This window comes from Geospiza fortis, unplaced genomic scaffold, assembly GCF_000277835.1.
Source record: "Geospiza fortis unplaced genomic scaffold, GeoFor_1.0 scaffold265, whole genome shotgun sequence".
NCBI lineage: Eukaryota > Metazoa > Chordata > Aves > Passeriformes > Thraupidae > Geospiza > Geospiza fortis.
This window is the reverse complement of record NW_005054393.1, coordinates 2,089,363-2,111,737: the sequence shown is the minus strand read 5'-3', so window position 1 is coordinate 2,111,737 and position 22,375 is coordinate 2,089,363. Positions and strand designations below refer to the sequence as shown.

Sequence of the window (22,375 nt, the reverse complement as noted above, 5' to 3'; positions counted from 1 at the left end):
TTCCTGAAGCCTGGAGCTGCAGTATGTAGCATCAAGTACCTTTAGCTGTACTCCAGCCCCAGGCATGCAGCCAAGACTCAGCTTTATGGGTCATCCAAAATCAAGGGGCTGTATGTCTTCAGGGTTGATTTAAAGCCTTCAAAAATAAAACAAGCAAACAAACAACTTGTGGCCTATAGAAACAGTGTGTGCCTTATGACACTGCTCAGGTTCAATTAGCTTCATGTCAAAATGCAGCACAGTAGCTTGGGTTCAGTTTTTTTTGTTTTTACTCACAGCACCCATCAATCCAAACAGTGATTTTTTCCCACACTATTTTATCAGACTGAAGAAATACCTAGTGCACATTTCTCTACTCATCAGATAGTGGGAATAATGCAACTATTTAACTGGTAATTGAGCCCTAAAGGATGGAGCTAAAAGAAGACTACTTAAGGCTACACAAAATTTAACTCAGTCTCTGAAGTAGAGAGAACTTTCCTGATTATATTACTTCAGACACTGAACTCACCTTCCACAACAATAAAATATTTTTGTGCAAACTTCATCGAAGAATTAACTTTGAACTACACAGACAAGTCATTATGTTGAGGAATTATCATAATGGGACAAAAAAGTAATTTGAGAACACTAATGTGAGCCTTTTATAAGTGCCTCCTACAAATCATGGATGCAGAAGAAATAGCAGTAGAAAAAGACAAACCTATTTGAATTTGGATTTGAAAGCCATTCATGTTGGGATCCAGGCAATTATTTGGTAAGTGATATGAAAGAAAGGAGCTATTTGTCCCCTTTAGCCATCCCTGCTGTTTTTCTTTCCCCCTATGTACACAGTTTGACATCACCCAAGCCATGTCTGTGCTCTGAGAACCATAACTCCAGCATGACCTTTGACAAACAAGCCTAAGAAATGCAGCAGCTCTGGCTACATGTGGAGTAGAGTCCCTTGTGCTCTTTCCCACCATTCCAGAGAGGACCATGTTCTCTGTACCCCATGGCCAGCCAGATCAGCTGGCTGGTGACGTAAGAGGACTAGAACCTATGCTTCACACCATACCAACATTTGCCCAGTCTTCTTCTCAAGTCTAAGGAGCCTGCAGAAGAACAGATGAAATATGCTCTGCACCTTTCTGTAATCATATCCCTTCCTGCTTTCTTCATTGGAAAAGTTCTTTCCAGAGAACTTTAAAAGGATCCAAGGAAGAGGCACTGTAACAGCAGGCTGTAACACCTTTCCTTCTCCTTACAGCCTAAGTCCTTTGGACTTCCACTCAGAAAGGCATAGATAGGACATTACAGAAAACTGCTGTGCTGTGGTTCATTATCTAAGCAGGACAGAGTGGCAACATTTACTACCCCTACTCTCTTCTTGCCTCTAAAATTCACACCTTATGCTGAGAAGAAAGTAGGTGTGTCTATGCCAATCCTTTAATTCCCATCCCAACACTGAAAGACCAGCTTAAGATCCTCAAAGGCAAAGAAGGACTATTTGAACTATGACGATCTCTTAATTTCTAAAGCTGCGTACACCAATTCCTCTTACTTCAGAGGAACACGTTGTAGAAATAGAGATTTGGGGGTGTTCAACTTTGTACTGACTGTGCAAGTGATGGCAATCACCTCCTTTAAGGATTGTTAGAGTATCTCACTATGATCTAACAAAACAGATGCAAACAGCAGCACTCTAGCAGCTAGAAAAAACAACTAAGAATTCTATTCTCTAAGAATAGTTGTTTTTTTCTGTGAAGAGCAGTGAAGACTGCAAGGAAGTGACACATCAGGAGTAAAACTACAAACCCCATTACTGAACACAACATCAGCATTAAAGGATAAAGGATAAAGACATCGAAGGATGAAGACATTGCACGTATCTTGTTACAATGGAACAGTAAAAAATCTTTTAATTGGAACTCTGCCTAAACTAAACAAATGAGTTTGAGGTCTAGATCTCAAGAACTCAAAAACCATTCCTTCTGGGTTCAGTTCCTTCCCCAGGAACACACAGTAACAAACCCCTAGATTCCTCTCTCAAATAAGAATAAGGCTTAGTTTTGCCACTCATTTCCTCTAGTGGCATGAACTCAGGGTGCACAGTAGCTCCAATTAATTTAAAGGGATTTCTTTTGTTCAAGTAATTTTTCTTACCCAAACCTATTTCTAGTCTCACGGTTAGAATTTCCCTGACTAAACAGGTGACTCAATTTAAAAACACAAACAGTAGAAAAGGGTCTGACCTCCCCATAATTAGGCCCCTTCAATGGCCCTTGGAAGACAGATGTGCAGTTTCTTGATATTTAAAAATATAGAGATGCTTTGAGGTTCTGCATGAGGCAGTTCTGAACCACGACATAAGCAGAAATCAGGATAATGTAAAAGTCACACTACAGTACTGAGTGTAGAAGCCTCCAAGCCTCCATGCTTAAGGCAGCAGAGAATCACAGTTTATTATCTGACTTCAGACATGGTGGGTACCTTAATTCCACGTGGTCTGCATCAACTCTTCCAGCTGAACCCATTTAGTTTGCAGGTTCAACAAGTTTGACTAAACTCTGCTAAAATTCACTCCAAGGCTCTAGTTCTGCCCAGTACCTGATGTTTACCTTCACACCTGCCACAGGCCAATTGAATTCAACTACTCGTGCACCACTTATTGCTGGGATGGCTGCAGCTCAAGCTGATCTCATGAGCCACCCACCACAGGTTTTGCACTACTGAGAACCTAAACTCTAACATCCAAAAAAGCCAAGAGGCAGCTCTGAGACCGACTCAGCTCTGGAGTAAGCTGCAGATGAGAGCAAGCAGTAAATGTGCAAAAGTGTCTTCAGGGATGAGGCTGGGTACAATCAGCAGCCTGAGCCAGCCCAGCCTCCTGCTGCTCCTGCTGCATGCATCTCAGAGCACCAGCTGGCCAACCTTGAACAATCTACCATAAAATCAGGACATGTGTCCCAACACCATGTGCAAACACAGAACAGAAGACCAGTTTCAGTCTCAACAAGCCTGTGAGAAACACAAAGGGACAGTGAAGCACTGTCTGACAGTGAGACAAACCACGGCAACTACAGATTAATTACTGATTATTTTTGGGTATGCCACATGGCAAGGAGAAACATGAAGGAGGATGGGAGATGGGTTTGTAGTGCTTTTGTTTCAGCTGGGAAAATTCTTCCCAGCATGAAGGCAGAATATGAAAAAGTATAAAGGGTCTTGTTAACATCTGGGGTCATGTGGCAGCTTTTGAATGCTCAAAGGAAGCAATGATTTAAAGCTTCTCCCATTTGGACTTGATTCCCTATTTCTTCCTTCCACTCAAGGGAGAGAAAGGGCGGGGTATTAACACATGCACAGTCAAAGGAGCAGTTAGTATCCTAAGGACCATACAACTTGAAAGAGAAATACCAAGATTACTGGCAATAAAATAAACAAGTTTAAGAGAATAATGCAATTTTTTTAAGACATTACTTAATCAATGGTGGGATTCTGCAGAGACACACTGGAACTCTGCCTGAAAACTTTGGGAAGCAAAACCTAAGATCAGATTTAAAATACATGTAAAGCACAATCACAGTCATTGAAAATTGAATGATCAATCCTGACATGAGAAAAGTCTTATTCCATTGGGGTAAGGCCTTGTAAATGTTGAGTTCAGTACCTCTAGAAAATATCCCTGCCAAGGCCAAAACACATTGGAGCTCTGAACAGTGAAATAACAAAAATTTTCTCAGGAATAAACTCCAGAAGCCAGAACCTCACAAACAAGACTGCAGGATCCCTCAGTAAGAGATCAAAATTAATTTCCCACTCAATTTCTTTTCATAGAAATACTGGAGATAACTAGAGGTAAGTCAGTCCTCCAAGTAAAGAATGACAACAGCCAGACAACTAGTCTAAATTGTTTCAGTAGATATGGATTTCCAAGTGATCTTGGTTGGCTATGTTGGCCATCACAGCTCATTTCCCCATTCTGCCTTCATTGATGCCCAAAAGCCCCTGGAATAACCCTAAAAGTCTATCTTCAAGCAATGGCACAAAGAAAATCTGTAAGGTGAGTGGAAAATAGCTGTCTGCTTTCTGGTCTCGCACCTTATACAACAGATGTTTTGACCATCACCTTGCACTATGTAATGATGCAGTGTAAGAAAAATATTCCAATGATCAACTGTGTCCTCCGCATAACTTTGCTTGCTAGGATATTTTTGAAAAGGACAAACTGACTTCATTAATTGAAGCTGTGCATCTTGCATTTTATAGGAAAGATGCTCCAACAAGCATGACCTCACTTTGCAAGGAATTACAAAGTTCCCACGCAAAAGAATGTTTTAAGGAGAAAACAAAGGGACTCAAGTGGAAAAAAACAAACCAAACAAACAAACCAAAAACAGCAAACACCAACCAAAGAAGAACTCAATGAAGTTGATTAGAAAAGAACAAGCCATTTGGGATGGTTTTGAAGCAATCACTGCTACGTGAACAACTGTCCTGAGGGTTACCAAAAGGAGGAGTATTCAGTTTTATTTAACATCTTTATTATGAATCCAGCTGAGGGGCTGCAAATGCATTTCTTTAGTCTGCGTCTGCATGGAACCAAGAGACACTCTGCCCCTCGGGGTGCTGATGCTGTGAAGTGCACAAACCCAGCCTTAATGGTAGGCTCCCTCACATCAATGTCAAGTTTCTCAGAAATCCTAAACCCTTGCACCAGAGCTTTATATCAAAGGAGCTACTCCGTTGCTAGGGGTGCAATTTACACACACTTAGGTTTCCAATTCAAGAGTCTCAGGGAGCCTGACCTAAAGTCCCTTGAAAGCAACAGCAGTAAAAGACTTGATCCATGGTCTTTGAACCTCCCATAAAATTCACATGGAGAAGTTCATACTTCAGATGGAAAGTAAATGGTACACAGAATATCCAACAACTCAGCTCTTTCAAGCTGGACAAAGCACTACAAAAAGTCCTTTCATAAGAAGGTAATAGCGGAGAAACTTCTTGGCCTGGCTTTGAGATAGATGAGATAATCTGTTGGGTCATTTTCATGACAGATTTTTTGATGCTTGGCTTAAAATGAGCCTAGAAACCTGAGCAAATACAAATACCTAACTCCATTTTGAGCCTGAATAGCTGAGGTCATTAGAACATTCAAACATCACTTTCAGCCACCAGATACGTGGAACCTCCTAATCATACACGAGCACCAGACTGGGATGACACACAACCATGGACATACAACAATGGGAAAGGGATTTTTTACTGAGCAAATGGTAATAGAAGTAGAAAGACAACATAACTAAGAATAGTGATGTTGTGGTAACTGTTTATCCTTTGCCGCTGTGTCTTGTTTCACAGAGGACTGATTTGCCAAAATGTTTCAATGACTCATTGTCTGCTGTTAGGGCATGGAGCAGCTTATTTAATAAAAACCAAACAATAAAAAAAAAACAAACAGAACTACAGCCTTCTGCATGGAGACAGCTGCTTGTACCGATAGCCTCCTGCTTACTAAAAGGACTGTACAATGCACCAGCTCTAACTTAGAAAGGATCCACTAGCTTAAAAATGTTGCTTATCTGGTTTCTCCCTTGCTGCAGTGAAGGAAGCAACATTTTCCTCCCTTAACAAGAGCATGAAGGGCTGTCCTCTCCAAAGGTATCACATGGTAGTCTCCTATTTCTCATCATGAGGATATTGAACAGCTACTTGATTACTGTTGTATTTCAGAGGAAAGATGCCAGCCCTCAGCTGAGCAATCAAATTTAGACTACAAGTCCCTTTGGTTACTAAAGCACAGCCAGCAAGGACACTTGTGGCTCAGAGTTTAACCAGCCTGAACAGCAACCAACATGTTAAGAAAATGAACCAACACATAACCAAGTTCACAACATATAACCAAGTCTGATAAAGGGCAGACTAGAGTATGCACTGGAGCTATGCACTGGACTTACATAGAAGATTAAACTGGATGTTCACATAGCATCCCTACTGGTCTTAAAACTTCATACTGCATTTTGGGAAGACCTCTGCATTAATTCCTTTCTAACTTCCAAAACAAAGTTACAGTGAAACTTGTATATCCTCTTAGCAACTCTCGGGGCCTGCTGGCTCAACGTGTGTTGTTATTAAAAAGCAATTAATATCCTTTATGCCACTAAAAGCACTAATACATTACTAACATAACACATTTGCCAAGAAGAGCAATGAACACAAGGTGATTGGCTTCAGCTCCAGCAGCAGCTGCTCTGAAGAGTGCATCTAAAACGTGCAATTCCCAGCACAATGTGAATCTGACCTACATCATTTCAGCAGCATTCTGTGGGAATTTAAGAGGAGACCCTAACTCACAGGACTGCTGCTGGTGGATGTCTTCAGTTTGTCCAATAGCTCTCCAGGTCTGGCATTTGGTTTTCAGGCTTGACTTCAGTTCTCTCCTCTGCTCAAGCGGAGATTCAACCACCAATATCTACACTTCATACTGCAGGAGAGCTACAAGTGACACTCTCTCAGCACCTCTGGGTGAAGCTATTCCACTACTGACAAAATACCTAAATATCAAGAGAAAGAAAAACAGAGCACGAGTCTAGTTTTAGCATCACCTGTAAGGACGCTCACTTGCCAAGCAAAATCCTTCATTCTCTGTTTCTGTTCCAATCCCACTTCAGTTATTTATATAAAATTTAAAGAGGGGCTTATGAAGACTCCCCAGCTCCAGATTAGTTTTCAGCTTTGTGGTTAAAGTCACTAATGAGATGCACAAAATTAAAGAAGCCCTCAGGAAATAAGGGGAAGCAAAGTTTCCACCTTCTAGGTGACAACATAAAACAACAAAATCCCAAGAAAAAAGGGGCCATGACCATTGGTGATTTTGCGAACACAGGAATTTCCTTCCTTTGTTTTCCAAGCAACTGCTGAAAACAGTGCTATATGTTTAAGTTTAAACTGAGTGAAAAGTGTTTTTAGAAAACCGGGAAAAACTTTATATTTAGCATAACCTCAGCTGGGGTTTTTTTTGTTGTTGTTGTTGTTTTGGTTTTTTATTTTATTTTATTATTCAACGCATTTGACTTTTTTTTTTTCATCAATTATCTGGACAGGCCAGTTATGAACATTTGGCATGTTAATACACGCACCCTGAGTCTTGCATTAAACACATACTAACATCAACAGATGTCATGCATGCAGATCAAAGGCAAATATCCATTTTGAGTGTAACCCTGAAGCAGCTCTGTCTTTGCAACAAGGCAAGAATCCACTTCATTCTTGTAAATCCATCTGTCATCAGAACACCTCAAAGCTGCCATGAATATGAACACAACAAATGAAAACATGCATGACGCTTTATTTGAACAGATGATAGTCAAAGAGCTGCTTCTCAGCTAGGGGTAATGCTAAACATGAGAGGATAACCCACATAAAAAAATCTCTATTTTGCACCAGGAATTATGCCTGCTTCCACTACCATGACTGTGTTAACACTTTGTTTTTCACACAGAAATGAGTTTAATGGGCAAAACTTAAGCACAACAGGAGACACCAGTTTCTGTCAAGTCTCTGCAATGACTCTATGACCAACTGGTCTTGGTAAATTCAAGTTCATAATCCCAAATCTGACAAGGTTTGCAATATTCCACATATGTCACAGTAAGGCCTAAGTGGCACTGAATTATGTACAGAGTGACCCCAAACACAGCCAAATTAGTTTTTTTGAAGCTTATCAACACTGAGATTTTGTGTAGCAAGTGCATTTACATACCTGAGTTGTGAAAGTAGGGTTTACATGCTAGTATCTGGTACTCATGTTTTCTCACTTAGTAGCACAATCACTGGCTCTCCTGATTGTTTTCAAGTTGTTTGTTGCATTTGTATCTATTGTATGACTTTTTATTTTAATTTTCTCAGTAATGACAGAGATATTTGATAACATTCAATATTCTGTAACAGAACTCAAATACAGTGCCTTTTTGTCACATGGCATGCATGTGAGTAGCCAGGAAAACAAGTTTAAGGCTTTGATGGTACAACCTTAAATTAATTTGATGATTAATATTTGAATCTTGGGAAAATAAATCTACCCCTTGTCTTGTACAGACTCAGATTTCCTCCTAAGGCATCAAGTACCACGCTTGAAACACTAGATCATCCTGAACTTTACAGAACAATTTTAACACTTTTTGGTTTGGGTTCTTGTTTCATTACTTTTAACACTCATTTTCCAGGTGTCTGACTTCCATGATATTGGAAAACCACATCCAAATCAGTCAAGGCAACATCTGCAAATTTCACTTTGCCCAGCACAGTGAAAAAACTGGAAATATCTCCAACTTGCATCTCGAGTCACCTCCAGGAGAGACTTTACTTGTCTGTTGTCTCTTTAAATCTATTTTAAACACAACTGAATGTCTTTATTTAGTATTTTGAAATAAAATGTTTGTTGATAATATCAAAACAGAACCTTTAAAATACACAGAACAACCATGCAAATGAGAAGCTTGGCTGCCAAATATTGTGTGGGTAATAATTATGAGGAAACCAAAAGCCTAGGCAATGCAGTGAACACAGATCTGAAATACACTGCTTTTAAACATTGACAGTCTATTATCACAGCCAATATTATTTCTAGGACTTGTTGAAGAAAAAAATCTTTATATTACAGTCTGTTCTTGTCTCACTGCAGTGGACTAACTCAATTTTGATGCTGTGCAAATAACACTGATCTTTCTGAACAAGGGACCTCAGGTGGAACTTCTTTATCAAGAAAAAATTGGTGATGCCCCACAGTGATTCACAGCTTCCCTTTTGCTGCTGGAATGTAGGAAATCCATAAGTCCTTTTAACTTCCAGCATGAGAAATCCTTCACTCCCCACTGCAAGGGGAAAGGTCATTCTTCTATTAGAGAAAGCTTTGCTCTGATCTTTAAAATACAACTGCAAAGCCAGCCAGAGCCTTCAAGACGATGACAAAGCTGCTACATAAACTCACACACCTGACATTTCCATCCCTTCAGCTCATTAAGGGAGTGTATCCCAGGTCACAATGCATTATGACAGCCCAAATTCCCAAGTATTACCATTTGACAGCTGGGCTTAAGGTGCACCAGAGCATCAGTGTGGGTCCCAACGCAGCCTGCACACCCATTAGGCAAGGCTTCCCTGTGAACAATAGCAAGCACAGCTAAGGGGAGGTGAATCCTGCAATCTGCCGTTCAAGAGGCTGTCAGTCATTCAGCAGGGAGGGCAAAGGGCAGAAATTCAGATTTCAAAGGAAAAGAAATTTATGGGACAGGGACAGCAGCAAGACTGAGTATTATGATATTAATGTCTGGCACACAAAAACCATGTGCTAAGTCCAAGTGCTATCACAAGTATTATCTTACTTATTTATTCTGCTCTGAAGAACAAAACTTCTCTAAGTGCTAGGCTTAAGAAATAATTAGACACCCAGATTATCATGTAACTAATATCACTGATGGAACGATCTTTCCTAAATCCAAAAGTCAGTGGAGGAAATTTTGATTCCAACAAAATCAGATACTTTCTAGAGATAACCTGGAGAGGCATATGAGTGTCTAACAGCTATATTTGTTACACCTCATAAACTGAATGTGGCTTTCCTCTTTGCCTCCAGGTAACAGTCGTACATTTACACAGCTATCTCATCTTCCAGGGATCTTTGCCAGCCTCTTGCCAAGATAAATTTTTCCTACTTTCATATCAGCCCAAAAGATTTTCTCAGGAAGGGGAAGAGAGGGAAAAGTTATCTGGGCACCCCAAGCATTATCACATTCAAAACGATAAGGTACAAGCACAAATTTGTGTGCAAAGAGCTCTGTATCAGATGCTGCCAAACTGAAAGAACAAATTCTATAGAGGTACTGCCTACAGTGTTACAAGACTCTCTATGTGACATTTACACTCAGTGAGACTCTGCGACTCATGCTCAGGGCAAGATGTTTCAGGTTGATTACCTACTCAATTAGAGTGTACTATAACCAGATTAAGGAGATTGCTCTATCCTTGATTACTTAGAGTGGTTTTGTTCATGCCATTTAGAGAGATTTGGACAACTCGGGTGAATATATTAAGTTTTTCATTATTGTTTTCATTCTTCCAAAGAAATATCCCAAACTAATTAAAACATTTTTTTTTCATAACTAGCACATCATATCTGTTTCAATTGGAGCATGCAGTAGGACTGTCACAGCATCACATCTCTCTAGCAGTCAGAAATTGCAGTTTCAGAGACACATGCCTCAGGATGGAAACTTTTGTGAGAAATTTGGTGGGAAGAAAAGGAAAAGAGTTAAGAGTAATAAAGGGAGAAACACAACTATATTTTAATAAATTAACAAAAATCCCTAAGAATTATTAGACAATACACAGTTGAAGCTCCTGAGCCAGAAAGTACTGCAAGCTGGGAGAGTACTGGCAAAGGACCATTAGAAAGCCTGGGACACCCTTACCTTTCATTAAGTAAAACATATGTTACTGGCTCATGAGGCAGAAACTGCACAAGGGGGACCTTTTCATCTGATCCAATACAACTGCTCTCATGCTTCCACAAAGAACTTCACTACTATGCACCATATCTGTGATTAAACTTACTCAAACTTCTTATCATACAGAGTTGCTCTAATCATGAAATTAAGGAGGCTGGACTCATGAAAGCAAACTAAACTTGCTAGGTCTTTCCAGGTTAATGTTGTGAAGTATTTTTTGGCAAATCAAGAAATAAATGGAAAATGTATTCATTTTGATTACATAGTCAGACATCTCTGCCTGTAAATAGGACCCCAAAATTCTTGGTTTTCAGCAGCTCTAGTCTATAGCTATTATGCATCCATACATTATATTAATACATACAGAAATATATATTTGTTGTCCCATTGAAACACATTTTTCAAAAAGCATTCTGCATTATACCAAAATTGCCTCCCAGAGAAGTAAATGTATAAAATTTCCTTGATATGAGTGAGAGTGCTCTTAAGCCAGTCATCCAAAAGACCCTACTCTGAAAAGCATAGTTTGTACTGAATAGTCAAAAGCTCAGCAGAATAGGGCATATTGCAATTGGGCTTTTTTCTATTGGTGCCAATAGAAAAGCTACCCCTTTATTGGAGTTAGGTACTCTGCCTTAATACATGGCACATCCTTGCCTCTAAATGGCAAATCCTGCAAATCAAGAAAAACACCAAAGCTACCAACAGCAGAATTCATGCATTGTTAATGTAACCTTCTGTCTATTATTTATTACTTTGCTGTGATACTGTCCACCTGCACAATACATTGCCATGCAAGGACAACTTAACCTGTCTCTTTCACATCTCACATGCCTTAAATGGCTTAAATGATTATAACTTTTACCTTCTGGTGTGGGCAGGGGTAGAGTTGTTGTCAGAGCTCAGTGCAGCCTGGCACTCAGGACTAAGGGAGGTGAACATCTTTGCTGCACAGTTGCACTGGAGCAGGAGGGCAAAGGCATCTCCTCGCCAGAAGCATACAGAAATGTTCATCTCTCCAAGAAACCTACCACACACACTGCTGCCACTCAGAATCAGGCCTCGTCATCATGGCAAAGCCATTTAAGTGCTGCTGGTTACCAACGCATTATTAGCTCCATCTTTTGTGGACACACAGAAGTGTTTTCACCCCTCGCGGCTCCCTTCCTCAGCCAGTGTCACACTGAAAAGTCACTGTGTGGGCATAGCCTTTTAATTAAAAGCCTTGTTAAGCTCTGCACAGCGCTTATTTTTAAAGCAGTGCATGAAATGAAAAAGGAATATCTCCCAGCACAATGTATTCCTAGGAGCCTCTGATAATTAGGGCAGTAACTTAATTTTCACTTTTTGGTTTCTACTGGGGTATGTGCCAATTAGGAAGCTTCTGTGACATTCCTGCCTCCCAAAATTTTTCCCCTTCTTAAAAATTCATGCACAGCTTATGTACAGCTGCCTGCAAGCTCCATTTATGCTATAGCAAACATTAAATATTAAAGTGTCCATGAAGAAGTATTATGTAAGCTATCACCAATTCAGTGGCACCAACCGGTGCCTTTTTAATCCACTGATCCTGGTGCAGTACACCTCCCATTTGGAGCTCAGCCCACATATGAAGCTGGCTTAGAGCTACAACCCAATGGGAGTTCAACCATGCAGCCCTGGCTGCCGAGACAAGGACATCTTCAGCTGCACCCCTGGCACCATCCCTGGCCATTGCCCAGGACATTGCACTCAACAGCCTCTGGACAGCACAGGCAGAGCAACTCCTTATTCCCCTCCAGGGACAGCCAGCACTCTCTCAGCCTTACAGCACAGAAGGACTGCCTCAGCCTGCTGAGGTACCCACTCTTCTGTACCCTTTTGCCTTTGGTGTCATCTCACACTCATTGGGACTTTACTGTCTCATTGATGCTGTGCTCTCTTCTCAGTCTGCCACTTCCTCACCTGTTCTCTCAGCCTTCTCTCATGTAGGATCACACTTAGGTTTAAAAAGACCTCTAACATCATCAAGTTGTTATGAATGAAGTCCTATATGTCTCATTTAATAAACCACAAGATTAAAATTTAGCAGCAATTTTAATTGAGCAGCAATTTTATATAAAATAATACAATCAAATATAATCAAGTAGTTACAAAAAGAAATTTGGCAGTGGTTTGCATAAAGCATAAGCAAAACCGACTGGGGTACAGGGAGGGCTTCCCACCCTGTCTCATGTACAAAAGGCAAAAAGATCCAAACACAACTTATATACTGTATGCTAATACATATCCATCCATATTTTCTGTAAATCTCCTCCTATTTTCAATTCTTGAAATCTACATCACTGTACTGCACAGCACCTGCTCCGCTTGTTTCTAAGGGGTCTTCTGGCTTTTGGTGGTCACTGCCGACAAAGGCTTCTCCTCATCATCACTGTCCTTTGAACAACCCCACAGGTTGCACATGCACCCCAAGTCGTGTGTTATAGAAGCCAGCATTATATTCCAAAAATAAGCCTTATTATTTCATAGATACCTGGAATCATCCCAATTTTGTCTATTTCAAGGCTGATTCTCTAATTATCCCAAGGCCTATTCCATTTCGGGATGTTACATATCTCAGACTACATCCCGCATCCTATTTTCTCATGAATATCTGAAAACATCTGTTTTGTGATACTAATTACATATCCTTTTCCTCTATTACTTTTTAACAAATATTTTCTATTCTAACAAATATCAATATAGTTACAATTGTTAGCACAAATCACATTCATTTATCACAAAGTCAAAACACTAACTTAGTGCTGTCAAGTTCACCACTAAATCATATCCCTAAATGCCACATCTATACATCTTTTAAATACCTCCAGGGATGGCAGTTCTACCATTTCCCTGGGCAGCCTGCTCCAATGCTTGACCACACTTTCAGTGAAAATTTTTTTCCTGATATCCCATCCTGGCACATCTTGAGGCCATTTTCTCTCACCCTGTCACTTATTTATTTGGGAAAAGATACTGACACCAGCCCCGCCGTTTTCTCTTTGCAGGTAGTTGTAGAGAGTGGTAAGCTCTCCCCTGAGTTGCCTTTTCTCCAGGCTAACCACCCCCAGCTCCCTCAGCTGCTCCTCATCAGACTTGCATGTGCATAAACAGGGTAGCAGCTCGTTTTCTGAAATCAAGCCCAATTCAGTACTGTGATTAAGTATATGCCTGAATTTTAAGTAGCATAACTGAAGTATAAAATTTAAACACATGTAGAACATCAACTAGGATTATAAAAGAGCTATTCTAGCTGTTAAGGTGAACTTTTCTGTAAAAATGAGTAACACACAGGACTGCCACTCCTCAGAATAACTCAGTTTTGTCATTTGCTTTCATATCTAATTAGGGCAAAATATCAAAATATCAGCTTTTTTAACAGAATAAAGCATTTAGAAAGTACTATTTTAGCGAGTAAGTATTCCACTATTCCCCAGCTGAATGTCTTACCATTATGGACTAAATAGTAAAGTCTTAATTTGAACTGGTTTGACATTAAATTGAACTGGGTCTAGGCTGGCCCCAAGGCCACATTCGGTGCCGCAAAGCCTCCCAATAGCATCTCCTGACCTTATTCTCCCCCAAAGGGTTGATGTTCCCAGCCACTTTACATCTCACTGCACTCAGCATACAGGGACAACTGGTGATCTATTGGGAGGTTGTTCAGGCAAAAGGGAAGGCAGGGAGTTTTTTTGAAGTTAATTTCTGTACTCCTCCCTTAGTGTACATTTTAGAAAAACATACAGAAGGACTAAAATTTTAGATGTGGCAAAAGCCACACAAAATTTGAGGAATCATTTAAATTGTTACTTAAAGGCTAAATGAAAATACCTGTTACAATCTGTCTTTAGTGTGTTCTATCTTTGCTTCAGATTTCAAATTTCTATTTCCTCTGTATATATTGAGACAATGATCAAGTCATCACTCCATCTCTCTTTGATAAGGTCAGTGGATCAACACGTTAAACAGGTCCAGCATTTCCCAGTCATCCGTCCCCCCGTGAACTCCTCCTCCTACTCTAAATTCTTTCTAAAACTTTCCTGCCCCATGGGCACAAGAAGAAGATGCAATGCAGAAAGAAGTGGAAACCTTCTTTATGTCAGCAGTGTTTTTCCTATTTACCATTACATTTGGAGACCTCAGTTATACGGTTTGTACTTATTTAATGTGTCACACTGATTCTGTATCAACCCAGTGTCTCAATCAAAATGTTGTACAGCAGCAAGAGAAATGCCTTACAGTAGTCTTGGTGTATTAAATCAATTGCATAACTTTTCTTAACATCAAACAAAAAAAGCCCGATTTGACATGATTTTTTTGTCCACATCAAATCCCAGATTGGTTGGATTTCCTTATGCTACCCTTCCTTAAGATGTATAAATCACATCCCATCATTTCTGCTTGGCATAAATAACGTAATAGACAAACAAGTGGCTGGGTTGTACCATTCTGCCTTCAATATCCCTTCTGTAGTTTTCCTGAACCTCTCCAGGGTTCTGATATATAATAAAACTTGTATTATGGCCTGGACAACAAGGCACTGGACATTGGTAAGCTTTTTACAACTGATCAAAGTTTCTGGATTTGTTGATTTCCTTAAATGCGAAAGGTTTCTATTTCCGGTTCCCCATAGCATACTATATAAGCAATGTGCCCAAGAGACATACACAAGAAAACAGACTCTGCTTAAGGCTGAGGTCAAAATGTTTTGACCTGGATAAAGCAAACTAAAGCAGGTCAGAAATGGCAGTATTCCCCCTGCCCCCCAGAAATCTCCTTATGGAATATATGTTAAGAGCTACACAATTTTCTGAAAAATAAACTCAAATGAAACTTCCATATCTTTATTCCTAAATTAATGATTGCATGCAGATAATCTATACAACTCTGCTAATCTCCCTTATTCTGCCTCCCTGTCTTTTATTATATCTCATCTATCTTTAATTTTAAGTGGTCTCTTACACATTTTTTGAGTGAATAGAATGAGAATCTGTACAAGGGAGTGGAGAGAGTCATGTCTGGTGCCCTCCAGAGAGGACTGTCCTCTTGCTCTGGTCATGTTGCAATGTGTACCAGTGAAAACTCTGTTTTCAGTCGTAGAGAAAAGCTCAGATTGTGCATTCCCATGGCTAAAAAAGAAATCACTGTCAAACACTAAAAGGTAGAATGATTTCAGATTTTCATTAGATACAGGTAGCCTGAACAAAACAAAACAAGCTGTATGGTCTGGGCTGGTCCAAGGGAAAGAAGAAGATAAATAGTAGATGCTTCAATAATGCTTCTCTCTACCATAATATCATGGGCAAGTCAAGGAAAACAGCATATGGGTTTTAAGCTGTACAAGCAATAATAAATCCAGTTGAATTGGTTAATGTTAAATAAGTTTTCTATGAAGAATGGGGGGAAAGTGTCCAGAGTTCATTTGAGGAAGACAGGAGCAGTGGCCCCAGGCTCCCTGCACAGGACAAGAAGTCAGAAAACTACTCATATCCTCCTAATTTCCTGTGGCAAATTGCAGCTCATGATCAGAAACTCTGCCTCAGAACCTGCCCAAAGCCTTAACCAGGGAAACAGAAAAGGCAAGAACATGAGTGGAAAACAACATTAGTTTAATAGCATGAGCAGCAGCGCACAAAGCTACAGCAAGGAACAGCAGCTGAAACAGTCTCTACTATGCAGATGATTTTTGCTCATTTTCTGAAGACAGCAGAAAACCCACATTAAGAAGGGCTATCCAGTCCTTTCCCACCTCTTCCCAAGTCTATTCATCCCTTCTCAAACAATTAGCTTTGTAAAATTCAACCTTCACAGAATTGTATTGTCTGTCAAGAACGGTGAAAAAATGGTGGAAGTTTTCTAGACCAGAAGAGGACCAGATTCCCCTCTCCAGCCATCAAAGCCTCCTTTATATACTTCTTCCACAGTAAAATGGAAACAGACTCATAAAAAATAAATGTATCTAATTCCTGGAGTTTCTCAGATGAAACCTCAGTAAGGAATATACACAGTGGCTATACCTCTGCAATTCTTCTCATACTGCTGTAAATGGGGTTTGGACAACTCAAACCCCTGCAACATCCAATCAAGTTCCTGCATTAACTCCTTTTACACTGATATACCACTGTTCATGATTGGTTGCAGGGATTTAGTTACTTGAGGTTTTTATTTATCTTTTTAGTTAACTTAAGGGCATAGTGCCCACCCAAAACCCCACAGCAGTAAGACATAAATGAAATACACCACCACCTCCAGCTACAAAACTGAAAAGCACACTCTTCATTGCTCCGTACCACCAGACCTGTATCTGCTGCAGCAGACAAGATTTTGAACAGGTTCACCCCCTGAGCATGTGCCATTCCCCCAGACAGGCACCAAGTGACATGCCACTGTGATCACGCTGCCAATAGCACCTAGAACCTAACTCTTGTATCTTCACAAACCAGTCCCTGCTGTGACAATACAGTGTACTAAACTTTCATCATCAACTGAGTTCCCTTGCTGTTACTTAGACCATGTGCTTCTCTCATCTCTCAACACTGTATTTTCCCATACTTTTAAAGCCTTCTCTATATAAGAGCACTGTTCAGAGATTCCACCATTGGTTAGAAACAGCAATACCTTTAAGGGTATATTGGCAAAAAAATTGTGAAGTGGCAATCACAGTATCTATTTCAGAAACCTTCAGCAAGCAGATGAAGTAAATTCAACATGTTTTGGGACCCACGACTGTTTGTGAATAAAAAAGGAAGTAAACTTTGAAATTCAAGAGATCCATTTGGTCTATATCACAAAAATCTAAATGTAAAATTACACAGTTCAATTAAATATACACACACAAATAAGGCCTGGGCCATCTTTTCCTGTGCCTTGCACATAGTTCAATTTGGTTTCAGTAGAGATAAATTAAGTTGTAAAGTTTATTATTGCCAACATCTGTATTTAAGTTTTTACCAAGACTGAGGTTTCTTTTCCGTAATTTTTTTCAATATATTGCAGACATTCTGGAAGATGAAGGAGATTAGAATATGCTGTCTCCATGAGAATATGAGGCTTCATGAGAAATTCAAGTTAAATAGGTTAGCTATTCCCTTTGGTGTAACTACTCATGTTAGTTCAAAAAGGCAGAAAGCAGAAGGAGAAAAATAAGTGTTAAAAAGGGATCTGTAAGGTCCAATGACAGCAAAAGAAGGTAAGTTAACATAGATTACTCAATAACCAGGTTATTCTAATTGCTGTTGGAGAACCAATGAAAAAGAGTGCATTGTCTCATCACCAATGATCACATCTCTTTTCAATCATGAAACACCTCTGTTTCCAGAGGTCTGGAAATGCCTTGGCAGTTGTTACTTATTCCCTAGGGATAATTTATTTTCTCAATCAGAAATTCAGCTTTGCTGCCCACCTAATGTGTAAGTGAAGGAGTCCAGCTCTGAGAATTTTTCTTAGCACCTGACACCATTGAATATTGTGACACATAACCGGTTATCCTGCCTACAACATACTCAAAACAACTGGGTCTCAGGCTTATACTTGGGGAGGTGGGCAGAATTGGCATCAGATGAATCTTGGGACAAGACTTCCCATGCTGCAGGCCTTTGAAGGAGGAGTAACACACCTTTTTAGCATCAGACATTTCTGTTCTACTTGTTGAAACTCCAAGCCTTAGGCAGGAAAAGACCAAATCCATTGGAGTAGAAAAGCCAACCCAGAGGCCTTCTATTTTGTAGCTCATTCAAGATTAGGATGGCACTTTGCTAGTGGTCCCCAAAGTGCATTTCTACAGTGCCTAGCAGCAAGAGGATGAGACTGGCTTAATTCACTCAAAGTCTAATGAAGCTTTCTCTTAACAATTTGAGAAGAATCAAAAATGGTCCATGACAAATTCAGGCTTGACAGCCATCTATTTCCAAGAAGTTTCAGAATCACTGCTACTGGTGATGAATACTATGTATGACTACAGCCTCTTGACACTTGCTCACGGGTTCAGGACATATTCATTCAGTGGACTAGTAGAAAGAAATCTTTCCCTCCAAGTAAAAAAAGCCACAAGTTGCCCCTGAATGGGAATCTTAACAGTTGCAGTACAGCTGTGTAAGAATACGTGGCTCTCGAGCTGTTGTTTGAGTCCACTCTGGCTAGCTATGGACCCTGGTCCACACGGTCTTACATGGACAAAGCAAAAGATGAGAGATGCTCTTCTCCATGTGGGAACGAGTGTCCTGTTTATTGGCTTGGGAAGAGACACTTCAGGCTCCGGCTACCTTCCAGGTGGAAAAGAGGGCGTGACATTCTTGCAGGGGACCTTTATACCCGAGGGGGATGGGGGCGGGGGAAGAGGACCGCAGCCAATGGGATGCCATTGAGGAGGGGCAAGGGGTGGGGTAACCGGGGGCCAAACCACCAGGGTGTATAGCAGAGGGGTGCATGAGGGAAAGACCATGTGATGGGAGAAGGGAAATAACAATCTACGTGACATAACATACTCAGTACAAATTTCCCATCACCCAGCGCAAAACAACAACCAAATAAACTATTTAGTGCAATACAACACCATTTAGTGCAATACAACACAGCTGTACTGTACCTGTCACAATCAAAGGTGTGACTTTGATGATCATTTTGCCTCACAAGTCTCGTTCTCAAACTGCTTCATTTGGTATTACAAAGTGACTCTAATTTAATGTTGGCATGTATAGTCCACACTGTTGCCATACGTCCTGCCACTGCCTTCGCTACATCCCATTCTTCTGACATTCCTTATCTACAGCAGCCAGCAGAGACAACTCTTGAATAACATATTTGTTCACTTGAGGATTAAGTCATACACACACACATTTTTGTTCCTGTGTAATGGGAAGCAAGTTCTGCAGCTTTACAGATGTGGTACATGCATCACATGTAGTATCCTGGAGCTCAGGACAAAAACACCCAAACAACCCATTGCAAAGAGGCACACGGCTAAAGAGAAAATCCTAGTCAAAATGACAAAATCTAAAATAAAAACACCTTCATAAATCACCTTGTTGGATTCTCTTGGAGTAAGAGGCAAAACATGCTTAGAAATTATTAACTCCTTTTCCTGTTAAACTTACACCCCAGAAGGTGTACAGAGCAGAGTAATTTATCCTGTTTTGTTAATAAAGAAGCTCCTTGGTAAAATTGTAAACTATTTTTGTTTAATAACAGCAAATGGAGCATCACAGAAATACATGTCCTCTATGTGTCTGCTGTAAGCCAGACAAGGAAGCCTGGCAGTTGCTCATTATTATTCATCACGCTGCTTCTAATGAACAGATCTATGCTCTCACTTTTCATTGGCTTAATCAAGGATTCTCTATGATATGCAATTAATCTTTAATATGAAAGTGATTAGGGAGAAGACAAAAAAATGCAGCTGAACAACCTGACCACTGAAAACCAGATTAAGGAATTATTCAAAATCCATTCCCTTTATATTGCATTTTTATATTTGCAAATCTGTTGATACATGAAAGCTCAATGAAACAAGTTTATTTTTATAACCCATGGAACAAGACCCACAGTTTTCATTCAGATGGATATGTTGGTAGTTCTTTTCAGCAGTGAGCCCACATTGCAATTTTAACACTCTAAAGAAAACCATAGGAAATAAACACATTACCTCAGTTTACAAAAAGGTATTGCGAGTACTTATTGAAATCGTAATACTGGCAAACCTTCCACATCCATCCCCTCCTTGTCAAACCAAAAAACACCAGATGTGAGCCTAGGCTGTCCAGCCTCGCTGAACCTTGCCTGCATCAGAGGTCTCTGAATAGGGGCTTAAAAGCATGGAAGACAACAACTGGAGAAGCTGTTCTTCACTGGGACAGGAAAGCAGCTGAGACTCTTTAACGGATGGATGGCCTTAACCACCACTGCGCATCTAATTAAAGCTTGAGAACCACTGACTGGGTATGGCAAATCTTAAGGACAGGAAGGAGGCTGAAAACTAAGAAGAAATCAAACAAAGATGAATCCTCTGGGTTCAGTGTAAAAAGGACTATACTAAGCCCCCTGGAATATCCAAGCAGGGCACAATAAAAACATCACGAAAGGGTGTTAAATAAGATTGTCTGAATTTTCCAATCAACATTCCCAAATGTTTTGAGATGGCACATGAGCTACTGGAAAAAAAATCAATATTGGTATTTTAGAAGGTTAGTAGTTCATCACAAGCATTACTTTTAATCAAAACCAGAAGTATAGCATAGGCTGCTTTTACAGATAACAGTGCTGTAACCAAGTCTTTTAATATGGGTAGTCTTTGCATGCATTTTTGTTTCACCAGAAGCTTCAAAGGACTAAAACTTTCAAAACACAAAGACCCCTAAGAACTAGACTCTGCAGAGATTTATGGAAAACAAGATCCTTAAAAAATTCTCTTTTTAAAACAATAGTAATCAGCTAAAATGGAAAAGTAGGCAATAAGTCATTACTATGTACATCTTTGACAATTTCATTCAAGTCTGCTCAACAGACCATTTCCACCAGGATAATTTCCAAGAGTCAGCAGAAAAAACCCAATTCTGTGAGACAACTGTTTTCCTTTCCTTCTGAAAGAAAAATACTTGAATATTTTGTTTGGTAAGCAGAGGTCAGCAGTGGGTAAGTCAACTTTGAACAGTAATGTATTAAAAGATCCAGCTTTCTAGGACTCATTGGAGCTGGATCCTGTTCCCCAATCAGGGCAATGTCCCCAGTCTGAAACCATGTCTCCAGAACCTGCCTCTACCCTGGCACCTCCCCACATTAACATTGCCTTCCACCTGCAGCAATATATAATAATACATATAAACCATTCTTTTAATCAAAAGATATCTTTAATATTTATGCATTCCCTCCTGCATTTGGCCCTCTATAGTCACCTCTATAATGTTTTTAAATTAAAAACTCCATCTTCCCATAAAAGCTCACATGAATGATAGCAGACCACACTAAGTTTGAACCACTGAAGTGACAAGAATAATGTGGTAGCCTTGCATTTCTAAACCAGGATCAATATAAATTCATGATTATTTTAAGCTACTTTTACATTCTTTTCTTTTCTAAAAAACCATCACTAACACAGCTGAGAAATAGATTCTACTAAAACCCCACCACCTTTCCAATGACATAAATGCAATTGCTCCCATGCACATGGGACTGCATTTCTCAGAAAGGGGAGATGTGCACAGCCCAAACAATGGAGCAGACCCCCGAGTATACCAGTATTTCCTTGCCCACACTCCCAGACCCTCTTAGTACAAGTCCTCTGACACCCAACTTAAGCTTCTATTTTCACATTTCAAGCCTATTGTCTGCATTGTGCAAACCTGAAAAATTAATTATATTCAGTCTGAAATAAAAGTAAAACTGCAATCTGCTTCACACCTTGCAGTCCCTTCCACATTTTCCCCCATGCCTTCACAGTGCTGTTACCTCGAAAGAGAAGTGACCTTAACTGTTCATAAGAGAATCAGCCTCTGATAGTATCCTGTCTCCGAGGTTTAGAAAAACATCTTATGAAAAAAAGAAACACTTGTCCTTAAACATGTTCCTGACTTCATACCAACAAAAGAAACTTTATCCATTGTTTATTATATCCCTCTAGCTTAGATGCCTGTAATTCTCCAATTCTCAGTGCACAGAGCCTCCTTCCAGGGAGCAGCTTTTCACAACACCTAGAGGAACTTAATTACCTCCTCAACTTTGACCCCTCTGTCAGATTCAAATAAGCTGATCAATGGGGTCAGAAGCTATGAGGTACCAATGGAAGAGAGACAAAGAGACAACTGGATCAGAGGACTGTTAATCTGTAAGCCTCATTTCCTCCTGAAACCAGGCTAAAGAAGTATCTTGGGACAAAA

General features: G+C 40.0%; 1 protein-coding gene across 1 annotated transcript in view; it reads right to left on the bottom strand.

Moving 5' to 3' along the window:
- Window positions 1–22,375, bottom strand: part of HECW1 (HECT, C2 and WW domain containing E3 ubiquitin protein ligase 1) — a 236,178-nt gene that overhangs the window by 213,530 nt on the left and 273 nt on the right. The window lies entirely within an intron of this gene.